The 12634-nt window shown below is 45.3% G+C and overlaps 1 protein-coding gene across 1 annotated transcript in view; it reads right to left on the reverse strand.

Moving 5' to 3' along the window:
• The window catches only part of CUBN (cubilin), a 1289359-nt gene that overhangs the window by 619225 nt on the left and 657500 nt on the right, over positions 1-12634 (reverse strand). The gene's annotated exons all lie outside the window — the stretch shown is intronic.

A 12634-nucleotide genomic window follows, 5' to 3' on the forward strand; every position in this document is an offset into this window, starting at 1 on the left:
CACATTGCACAAATATTCTAGGTCTCCTGAAACCTTTTTTTTACCTAGAGAAGATTGAAGCCTCAACTAAAAAAACACAAGGTATAAACACAGTGATGTATAAAGAAAAGCCAGCATCTTGGCAGAAGCACAAGGGGGTTATCTGATCTAGACTTCAGTGGCAGAGCTGAAAGAGGGACTGTTTTACTTGGTAGGACTGAATGTACAAAGTCCTGCATAACTGGCATTTCACAAGTAAATGACAACCAAGGCTTGATTACATCCCAGTAATGCTACCACAGTGGAGTAGTGCAGTGGAACAGCCCGATTTAGAGCTTGGCGGAGAGGGTACTCCATGGCATTGGTGACCGGGTACCTTCTCCACCAAACTGTTGATCCGCCAGACCAATTTTGTGTCTGGTGCACTGCGAGGTTAACGCCGATGGAGTAAAATTTGCTCTGTTGGATAAACCTTCCTCAGAAGGAGGAAGCACATAACACCGGATTGTTTTTCCTGTCCCTCTCTGTCAGGTAAAATCTGGCAGAGAGGGCCATGAAAAAAATGTAATTACTGAGGGAGAAAGCTACCATGGTGTGGACACTATTACTTTTTTTTTCAAAAACAAACTCTCACTTTGGAAGTTTGTGTTTGAAAAATTAAAAACGTTAGAAAGTTTGCCAGCCGTTATGTTTCATGGTAGTGTACGTCAAACTATTCCAGAATTGGCAGGAACCACCGTCACCTCCACTCCTTGTCAATGTATAGCGATGTGAAGAGATGTCAGAGGGGGCTTGAGGACATTGACTCAAGTAAAAACACTGCCACCCTCTCAGCCTTTTATCCATACACCCAACCATAAATTAATCCCGAAGTATTTTTTCCCAGAATACCACTGAATGAGGAACGAGTTTAAAATTAGAGGAACCAAGCCAAAATTTAGAATAAGCACTTTGTGGATCCTACAGTGAAAAGAATGGCATCGACATGTTGGCCTATGTAGGGTGGCTCCTCTGACACAACTCCCACCGATGATCCATCTGAGATTGGCTACATTCAAGTCAGAGAGTTTCGAAGCTCAACTATTAGGAAAATGAGGGGAGATATCAAGGCCCATAAAGGGCTCGTGAAACAGCTTGAACTGCTCATCAATCATGGCAGAGTTGGGAGATGTTTGTGCTGCTGAAACTGAATATAGGAGCCGTGACGTGCGCTAATTCGCCCATGTGTCTAAACAACATCAGCAGTTTAGATGAAGGAGGTTAAAGAGGCTGATCACTTTTCCAAAGATGAGAGAAACATGTGGGCAGAGTCTCCAAATACTGTCTGTCAGAGTGTATCATGCAGTAGATTGCACACAGGGGACCCTAATCCCAAATACGCAGCATAAACTATTCACAATTCTGTTTAGCACACACTATAGATCACCGTGATAGAGGTGGCTTTCCTGCACCTATATGCCTGCAGACAGGTAATCACAAACATTATTATTATTGCTTAAAATATGCACATATCCCACAAAAAAGAGTCATGGTGATGGAAAAATACCCTGAACATAAAATGGATTGCTTTGCAGTTACAGAAATAACCACAAAAGTGTGTATTACGTTGTGGAGTCCAGCTGTGTTTAGTGTCTCCTCACAGCATGTTGAATTTCATTGAAATGGCAATGGTCTTACATGGAAACAAAAGTACTGACAAATTACCAAAAACTATTAGCACAATTTCCTATAAAACACATTTCGATTTAAAAGGGTTTGTAAACTAATCAGGTGCATGTTATTGCTTTCAATTTATTTTGTAACATGAGTATTGAAATTCTCGAAACTTTCTCACATATATAGTGCTCTGACCCATTATGTAGGACACTAATTTGTATTTTTCTAAACGTAATCTATGCAAGTGAAATTGAAACAGTTCAGATGGGAAAATGAACCAAGCACAGTGCACAGTGCTCCGTCGTTGTAGGGTGTAATGAAATATTACTGAAAGGGCATGGACAAAGAAACAGTTTTACGGATATTCACTGATTAAGGGCTGACAAGGTTCAGAGCTCACTGCTGATATCTATGGGTTCTTGGGGGAGTAAGTTCAATTAGTGTCAGGAGCGGCCCACCCTTGCACCCTGTGGACTCTGGTAGATGATTTAACATTAAAATACACAGCAGTATAACTGTTAGTTACAGCACTTTCAAATGCCAAATCTGTACTCCTGAGCCCTGTATAAAAACACATTTTATTATTATTTTTATTTTTAATAGCACTAGTAGTAGTAGTAGTAGCAGAGGCAGTAGTAGAAAAGTATTAGCATTTCTGCAGGCATTGCTGGGACTGTTGGTTGCAACATGCATTGTATTTCTCACACACTTTAGGTATTCCTCAAGCAGCTCCGACCCTCTGTTGTAATCATTAAACTCACTAATTAACAAGGCGAGTCTCAGCTGAATAATCTTTCTGCACCTGTTTGTGTAGGGATCCAATCACAAAAATTGCATAGCTTAACAGATGTGGTCAAATAATGTTCACCCTGGAGTTCGCTCCTTTAACTATCAGAATGTAAAACATTCCAATGTTTAATAGGGGAAAAAGGACAGGTAAATACTGGTTCATGAGCACCACCCCGAAACCAGTCCCAAGATGCTTGTTTCGGGTTCAGGGAAGACCTGGCTTGGTGGTTCAGGCTGGACTGTTCCAATGAGGAACAGGGACAAGACTGATTTGTGTATGGCTGGGTCTGAACTGGGGTGGCGAAGTGAGCTAAAGAACGAAAATAGATCCAACACAGATCTGTGGCTGGGGGTGAGTGTCTGAAAAGTTTCAGCGCTCCGTCCATCATCTCCTTGTGTTTGATTTGTTCACCTTAAGTTGGAGGGGTATGCCCAGACATGGGTCCCTTGCTCACTTTGGCACTGGATTCAATCTAGCCTGGCTGATGATGGGTGTTACCCCGAAACTGGTCCAGGATGCTTGTTTCTGGTCCAGGAAAGACCTAGATTGGCTGGACTGTTCCCATAAGGAATAGGGTCAAGACTGATTTACATATGGCTGGGACTGAACTGGGGTGACAAATTGAGCTAAAGAACAATGATGGTTTCAACCCAGATCTGTGACTAGGGAAGAGTGGCTGGAAATGTTTAGCGCTCCGTTCATCATCTTCTTGTGTTTACATGAGCATATTAGAGCAGCATGCACCAAAGTGTGCATATTTATTCCCATTTGATTGGGTAAACTTGCAATTAGTGATATTTACCCCTTGGAAAGTTGTGCACCCCGGGAATTGTATTTTACTGGGTGCGGCCATTTTTGCAATATCCTCTAATGGACTGATCATTATGACCTGAGCATAGAGACGCCTCTTCAAAAAACTATGTTTACATCAGAGGCACCAAAGAGTAGCATTTGTTTGGCAAAATCCCATGCTAATTCAGCAAGACACGAAATTTGGGATTTTACAATTATAAATGAGTTTACGCCCATCTAATTTCCATATGGCAGAGAATTATGTGTCAGTAAATATGCTAACAGTGGCAGATTGTAAGCATTCCAGAATGTAGACAGCTGCAAAATATGGTTGACATGCAAACATTTGCACAATTGTGGAAATTCACCATGAAAATGTTTAGAAATAGTCTCTTCTCAAGGGCATGAGCAAATCCCTTGATAGTGAAAGCAATATTGTACTTTACATACATTACTACCCTGAAACACTGCTTATTGTAATGTTCAGAAGTGCACCACTAGGGCTCTTGATACGAGTCAGGTGGTGCAGAATTGCCTCAGCATTTTTCATTTCACCTGATTCCATGTGGGTCATTTTTTCCACGTTCATTTTTTCTGAGTGTGGAAGAACGAGAACAGATTTTATCGTGTGGCAATTCCAAGTGGTGAACCCGCGTGAGACTTTGGATGCAGAAGCTTTTTCCTATGCAGACGAGCACACAATGCTCCGCTTACCAGAAAAAACCCTTCCTCTCGCTCCCTCATTTCCACTGCTCCACTCCTCACCCTCCATCGCACCCAGTGGTCCCTGCATACATCAACCACCTGCTCAGAGCAGGTGGCAATTTTATGAATAAATCCCATGGTTTGGTATTCCTGAACCCTAAAGATCTGTTTCACTGTAATTCCCTATTCCATGGAGTTTTACATGTAACTGTGAGATACTGGATTTACCACACGGTAACAGTACATTTTCCCCAGTACTGGGCAACTCAGAATGAGGACCTGAGTCGAAGCTGACAAGGTTAAAATTATTTGGTTTTTGCATTTGTACAACATCTAATCTACTCATGAGCCGACCACCAGCTGGATTATTCATTAAATGTATATATGACAAAGTAGAAGCATATGGAAACTTTCACAACTGTGTTACTTATCATGAATACTAGCTAGAAAGTAAAATTGGGCACTCCACAATCTCTTCATTTAATTACGGAAACTCCAACATTCAACCCTGTAATTTTACATTTCAAAGCATGTCAGCAATGCAGACAAGACTTAAATTCAAGTGGGGGGCTTCCAAAACTAATTTTGGCAATGTATAGACTTATTTATACTTCCAGATGTCTCTGTAATTACCATCTCCTCATCTAAATCTGGGTAATTCTATTCGGTCTGCATTCTCAAAAGCGTGCTCTGGAAAATGCCCAGAAACACATCTGGATCCACTTCAGCCTCAGATACTCGCTTTTGTGTCATCTTACAACTGCAGATGGGATACCTCCTGCCAAAAGATTTTTCTAGAATATCAGCACCCAGCGAGTTTAAGCAAACATAATCAAATGACCGTTCCATTTCAGAGATTTCAAAGGAAACTCATTTACTTTTTGGATTGGCCTTCGCCTCACATGTAGAACAGATGTTCCAGCGAATTTTCCCATTGGAAGAACTGAATTGTATTAAAATTGGAGTTATATCCTTTCACTAAGAATAGTGATTGATGTACTCATAACCTGTGGGCTATATTGTAAGATATAAATTCAAGAGAACTGAGTGATTATCTCAGTTCCCTGCAATGGACTCAAACCACATCCTGTTCCACACTTCTCTTATCTGCCACAAAATGGAAATGCACTAAATTTCAGTAGTGAGCCCTAGATGCAAACTGTTCACTGCAATTTGTAGCGTTATCTCCCTTAAGTAGTAGTGTAACTGTCTTCCCTCTACCAGTGGGCCATGCTTTCCCTGCTGCTAGAGTGAAGAGCTGTGCTGAAAAGATTGGCAAGTGATAAAAGCATCAAAGAGAGGTTTTTCTCATTACTGGCTCTGTATAGAAGCCAATTTTCCACATCTATTAGGGTCTCAGTATAGCAGCCCTGTTGAGAAGCATGTGTTAATATTGAAGCGTCCCTTTTGAGAAATACTCCTAGTGTACACAAACAGTATAACAGGCCAGCTGAAAATTGCTGTCACTATCGATTTACATATGTACCAGTCCTAAAGAGAATTTACAATGATGTCCATTAAAAGCATTATTCTAGCAGCTCTGCTTAAAGAGTCTCCTACTGTCCATTAAAGGAACTTGTATGTATTGATAAAGACAAAGAAGCATTGTGTAGATAAATGTGGTACACAACAATCAAAACAGTATTAGTATGGATTATAGGAGATGTTGAAGTATTAGAGTGGCAGTGGATGAGGCATAGGATTGACAATAACACATCAATAGGGCACACTTATTTACAGATTTGAAATATATGCCCTGGAGTTTGTATGTCTGCCTATAGGGTCATAAAGAGGGTGGCCTGTGTATGAGATGAGCTATGACAGATCTTTTGAACATGAAATGGAAAAAAGTAACAATCAGTTTGCAAGAAAGGTTGTTCCCTGTGTGATGTCTTAATAGAAGAAATCATCGTAAGTATGGGACAGTCAAGGAGAATTGGGAAGAAACAGAAACTGTTCATATATATAGCTACATTTTCTGGTAGAAATATAGTTTGGTATTGATGAAATGTGGGGTGGTATTAGAATGACCTTACAGACCACGGTGAGGAATTTTATATTGCCTATTGATTAACTGAGAGAGGTCAGACCCCTGTCAGTGTTAGACGGTGGAGTGATTTTGTGGACAAAGTTCATGGATAAACTAATCACATTATCAAGAAGAGAGAAGGAGTAAAGGGAAAGGCCTACTAGAAGACCTCTACTGTAGTCAAGTTTATTCATCATCAGGATGTCTTTGAAAGACTTGAAAGTGTGAAATAGGATGTGTATGGATCTCCCTATTTATGAGCAACTGGAATCTGGCTGGTGTGGTTATAGTGAAGTTTATTGAACATGCCGATAGAATTAACAAGTACACTAATGCAATTCTAGAAGGGGAATAAAGATGAGTCAAGGGACAGTAGTATGAGCACATGGTAAAAGTAAGTTGACAATTTCAAAGATTGAGGAATGGAGAATGTGCAAATAAAGGGCTACCCAACAAGCATTAGCTCATCAGAAGGTTTACACTCAGAGATGTTAGATTGGAGCTGTGAGGTAAAAGGTGTAAAGGAGGAATCATTTTTGTTAATTTATTCAGAGGTGATGACAATTGCCACAAGTAGAAAGAATGTCACGAAGAGAGATGGGGTAGGGAGAGGAGTAATGGGCTCAAGTGGGAGCCATGGGGGACACTAACATGTAAGGGCATAAAGAGAAAGAAATTGAGTACCAGGAAATGGAAAATGGGGTATTGAATGGCATACGAGAACAAGTATTATGAGAAAAACAGCTTTACATATTGAGGTAAGAGTTGGTAGCATGTTAGGATGTTTTATGTGGTCACAAGATGCAGTGAGGTTGAGGAGGATATAGGATGAGGAGCCTTGATAGTGATGGGAAAATATGTTTAGGGTAGGTCCATGGGAAAAGCATTCTCAACGAGGGAAGTGTACAAAAACAAGATTGAAGAGCATAAAGCAGCTTTTGAGAACAAAGATAGGACATGATGCAAACAACCACTAGACATGTTAGTACTTTTTAAAAGAGCAGAAGTTGAGAAATTTGATAATATTTGTATAGTAAGGAGTGACCAATTCCAACTTTTTACATTGACATAACCACAGTGGACAGGGACCGCTCTCTGAAAGTGCCGGGTTAGAGGGACATTAAATAGTTTACAAAAAGAGCAAACGCTTCAGTTAATTGATTGCCAAAGATTTTTGAAATAGGAGTTTACAAGTGAATCCCAGATTGAAAAATCTGAAAAAAAGGAAAGATTAAGATAGCAGGTCAGTAAGAGTGAGAGTGTTTCTAATTGTATTAATCTTGGTGGCAAAAAATGTTCCCGCTATTTTGGTAATGTTTAATTAAGGGGCTAGACAATACAGTGTTTATTCTACTAGACAGCAGTTGGTAGTGAGTTTGTAGTGTGGTAATGAGTTCAAGATTGTATACTGAATTCCATGATGGACTGTGCTGATACTGACTATTAGTACCATACCAGCCTTGAGGCAAAATCCTGGTACTTTCCAGTAATGGTGCAGCAGCCATGCTGAGAAATTTGATTTAAAAATTTAAAAAACATTTATAAAGCGCAGCGTGCACCGAACGGTTTCTTGGCGCTGGTGGAGGGTATTGACTACAGAGGCAAAGGTGAGAACCGGTGGTAGAGCCGGGAAGGGAGGATTACACAGGGAATGCCTGTTTAAAAAGGAACGTTTTTAGTTCCTTGCGGAAGGATACATAATGGGTGGCTGCGCGTAGATGGTCTGGGAGGGAGTTCCCGAACGTGGGGGCCAGGGTGGAAAAATTGGACCCACCCCACTTTTTGCGCCTGAAGCGAGGAATTTGAAGGAGGGATTTGGTGGAGGAACGAAGTTCTCTGGAGGGAACGTATTCGTTTATTAATGAGGAAATGAAGGCGGGGGCGGTGCCTTGACGAGCCTGGAAAACCATGCAGGCGGTTTTGAACAGAGAGCGTTCCTTAACGGGGAGCCAATGGAGCTCCCTAAGGAGTGGAGTGGAGTGATGATAGCGTGGGAGGCCAAAAACCAGCCGGGCAGCTTGGTTTTGGACCAATTGTAGCCTCCTTAGGCTGTATGCTGGTAGGCCATTGTAGAGAGCATTGGCATAATCCAAACGTGATATCACTAGAGCGGCCATGATCATTTTGAGTGCCTGGGGGGAAAAGAAACGAGCGACAGTGCGGATATTTCGGAGGGTGAGGAAGCAGGAGGAAACCACCGAGCTGATTTGATAGTGAAGGGTGAGCTGGTTATTCATTTTAACCCCCAGTGTTTTGACCGTGGTAGAAGGAGTGGGGGCGGGACCAAGGGTAAGGGGCCAGAAGAAAGAGTTCCAGGGACTGGAAGAACCTCCGGTAAGAACCAACTCGGTTTTATCCGGATTTAACTTGAGATGGTTGTGATTCATCCAGTCCCTGATGAAAGTCATGGTGTGCTGGAAGCTGGAGACAGAAAGAGGAGAGGAGGATAGATCAAATATGAGCTGGAGGTCATCTGCGTAATTATACACGGTGACCTCCAGCTGCTGGAGAGCGAAGATGAGGGGAAAGATGTAAAGATTAAATAGTAGGGGGGACAGAGAAGAACCCTGGGGGACACCACAGGTGACGGGGAGTGGGGTGGTTGTGAAATCTCCTAGCCGGACCACCTGGGTGCGGTCCCTCAGGAAGGAGGAAAGCCACACCAGGGCTGATCCCTAAATTCCGGCCGCCTTGACACGGGACAGTAAGATGGTATGGTCTACCGTGTCAAATGCGGCGGAGAGATCGAGGAGTACCAGCGCCTGGTGTTTGTTGTGATCCATGCCCTTCCTGAGGTTGTCCAGTACTGATACCACGACTGATTCAGTCGAGTGCCTAGGTCGGAAGCCAGCCTGGCGGGAAGCCAGTCCCCCATTGGCCTCTACGTGGTGCTGAATACCGCGGTGACATAGCGCTCCAGCACCTTGCCCAGGTAGGGCAGCAGGGAAATGGGGCGGTAGTTGGCTGAGATGGAAGGGTCAGCGCCGGACTTCTTAAGAATGGGCACTATGGTGGCTGATTTGAGCGTAGGGGTCACTACTCCCTGTGCTAGGGAGTTGTTAAGAAAGGCAATGGGAAGTTCAGGACAAGAGGAGTAGATTTGTTGGAGGATTCGCGCCGGATAGATGTCTGCCGGAGAACCTGATTTTACTTTAGGGAGTATCTCCAGAAATACCTCTTCAGTGAGGGGAGGGATGGAGGTGAGAAGGTTGTGAGTGGTAGGAGGGGAAGGATCAACAAAGGCAGACGAGGGGGGGAGGATGTTGGCCTTAATGGTGGCGATCTTGACAAGGAAGTAGGTGTTTAATTGGTTACATAGAGGCTGGGATGGGGGGATTTGAGGTGAAGCCCTATCAGAGTAGGCCAGGTCCTGCACTATGCCGAAGATCTCCCTAGGTTTGTTTTCAGCAGACATAATTTTGGTGGAGAAATAAGAGGTTTTAACGGCGAGGATTGCGGTCTTGTAGTCGGCGAGTGATGTCAGATAGAGGGTTTTAAGTGAGGGACAATAATTTTTCCTCCAGTGTCTTTCTGCCTGTCGAACGGACAGTTTTAGTTCTTTTAGGTGGTCATTAAACCACCTATTAGACTCCTTAGGTCGCCGAACGGAGATGCGACGCAGGGGAGCCACTGAGTCACAGCCTCCAGCCAACCAGGTGTTAATGGACTTGGCTTGAGAGTCGGACGGCAGACCAGCGAGGGACGGGATAGAATTCAGAAGGTGGGACGTCAGAGTGGGAAAGTCAACTCTGTTCCAATTCCGCGCCCAGGTATTTTTGGCGTGGAGGACTTTGGGTACCGGATTGGGAGAGATGGAAAAGGAAATAAGGGCATGGTCGGACCAAAGACAGGGGGAACCATCACTGGGGAGACTGGAAGATTGAGAGACCAGACCTGGTCAAGTATGTGACCATGAGAGTGAGTGGGGACAGAGATGTGCGACATAAAATTTAAGGATGTGAGAGACTCAGTGAATTCTTTCGAGGCTGAGCACTCAGAAGGGTCCGAGGGCCAGTAATTGAAATCCCCTAGAACCAATACCGATGCATAGTTGACCACCATGTTGGCCAGCAGGTCTTGGAAAGCCGGCAAGAACTGAGGCGAAGACTGGGGAGGACGGTACATTAGAAAACAAGTGATGGGGGGGGAGAAGGCGAGAGAGCGAACTATGAGGAATTCAGTGGGAGGAATGGGGGGAGAGGAGATGATTTGAAAGTTCAGTTCCGACCGAGCGATTATCGCCACCCCACCACCAACCCTACCTGCCGGACGGTCAGCGCGTAGGGCCACGTAGGAGGAGGGGAGGGTAGCCAAAAGAACGGGAAGGGAAGAATCGCAAAACCAGGTTTCGGTCAAGAGCAGTAGGTCAGGCTTCTCGGAATCGAGCAAGACAAAGAGCTCATGATGGTGCTTGACCGCTGACCTGGTGTTAAGTAAGAGAATGGATAGTGACGGAGTAGGAGGAAGAGGGTCAGGTGGGAGAGGGCATTGTGGAGAAGAGGCGGGCGGGGAGAGCGGCAGAATAAGAGTGGAAGAAGGTGCAAGCCCTAGTGATGTTATGTGCCTACGGACAGAGTCAGAAAGTGGCCAATGGCCATGGAGGGTAGTAAGCTCCTGAGAGGAGTACGAGATGAAATTGGCATGGAGTCGTGCCCCTAGCCCCGTCCGGGCGCAGACGGGCTTGCCTTAGGCGCGCCTTCGGCGCGCAAACGGCGCGCCCGCTGCGCACGTCCGCTGCGCGTTCTGTAAATGCACATTTGATATAGGAGGCCTCAAGGGCGGGAAGGGGGCGTGGCCTAGTGGTGGGCGTGGCCAGCAGCGAAGGACGCCGGTGTAAGGGGTCACGTGAGCCTAGATCTGCTCCGTGATGCCCTTAAAGTGCAATAGTGCTTTGCAGGATTAAAATACAATTTTAAAAGTGAGCAAGTCTTGAATATCGTAGCAAGAGCGTCTACTCCCGGCTTTTCGCCTCAGGAGACAACCCAACCGAGCGCTCGAGAATCGGCACTTATGTAGGGCGGGAAGGGGGCGTGGCCTAGTGGTGGGCGTGGCCAGCGGCGAAGGACGTCGGTGTAAGGGGTCACGTGAGCCTAGATCTGCTCCGTGATGCCCTTAAAGTGCAATAGTGCTATGCAGGATTAAAATACAATTTTAAAAGTGAGCAAGTCTTGAATATCGTGGCAAGAGCGTCTACTCCCGGCTTTTCGCCTCAGGAGACAACCCAACCGAGCGCTCGAGAATCGGCGCTTATGTAGGGCGGGAAGGGGGCGTGGCCTAGTGGTGGGCGTGGCCAGCGGCGAAGGACGCCAGTGTAAGGGGTCACGTGAGCCTAGATCTGCTCCGTGATGCCCTTAAAGTGCAATAGTGCTTTGCAGGATTAAAATACAATTTTAAAAGTGAGCAAGTCTTGAATATCGTAGCAAATGTAAATAAATGTGTGTGTACTTGTAAAGCGCACTATCACTCCTGTCGGAGTATCCTGGCGCTGAAGACCGCTGGGGAACCCGTCCTGGTTTTCCCTGTGAGATGATCCCTTACTGGGTATCTCCAAGGTGAAACCAGGCATCCCCGGCGTCTGTGGGGGGCCGTTGTAGAGATGAGGCAAGCTTAATGCCCAGAGTTGCCGAGTGTGTTCCTGGTTAGAGTAGGTACCGAGGCGAGAATTATCGAGTCCGTTTTGACCCTGGTCCACGACCCTGCCGCGTCGGGAATTGAACCCTGGTCCCTGGCCGATTCTCTGCTTACGGGTCTGCCGCCTCTAACCAGTGAGCCACACCTCTCCGCAAGAGCGTCTACTCCCGGCTTTTCGCCTCAGGAGACAACCCAACCGAGCGCTCGAGAATCGGCGCTTATGTAGGGCGGGAAGGGGGCGTGGCCTAGTGGCGGGCGTGGCCAGCGGCGAAGGACGCCGGTGTAAGGGGTCACGTGAGCCTAGATCTGCTCCGTGATGCCCTTAAAGTGCAATAGTGCTTTGCAGGATTAAAATACAATTTTAAAAGTGAGCAAGTCTTGAATATCGTAGCAAGAGCGTCTACTCCCGGCTTTTCGCCTCAGGAGACAACCCAACCGAGCGCTCGAGAATCGGCGCTTATGTAGGGCGGGAAGGGGGCGTGGCCTAGTGGTGGGCGTGTCCAGCGGCGAAGGACGTCGGTGTAAGGGGTCACGTGAGCCTAGATCTGCTCCGTGATGCCCTTAAAGTGCAATAGTGCTATGCAGGATTAAAATACAATTTTAAAAGTGAGCAAGTCTTGAATATCGTGGCAGGAGCGTCTACTCCCGGCTTTTCGCCTCAGGAGACAACCCAGGAGAAATGCTTGATACTCTGTTATTAAGATAGCTGTCTTGCTAAAATAGCTCTGAAACTCTTAATTAATGGATTGCAGATGTAATAACGAGTAATGGCAACGGAGTAGCCATACTGTTGGTGGAAATCAGATATAGACAAGGGCAAAATATTCTGCACATTTCCCACTCTTGGCTACACGAAAGTTGTGTGCAATACGAAAAAAGTACAACTCTCCTATTTGTCAATATGGAGTGTGCAAAACAATTGTGATGCGCCTTTGTCAGCGTAAGTTACAATCTATGGTAGGAAGGTCCATCAAAGTGCCATTCTGTAGCCCCTTGTACGCCCTGGTGTTTCATACTGGAATGCAAAAAACTTGCAAAGCACTGAATGATTA

This window comes from Triturus cristatus, chromosome 10, assembly GCF_964204655.1.
Source record: "Triturus cristatus chromosome 10, aTriCri1.1, whole genome shotgun sequence".
Taxonomy (NCBI): Eukaryota; Metazoa; Chordata; class Amphibia; order Caudata; family Salamandridae; genus Triturus; species Triturus cristatus.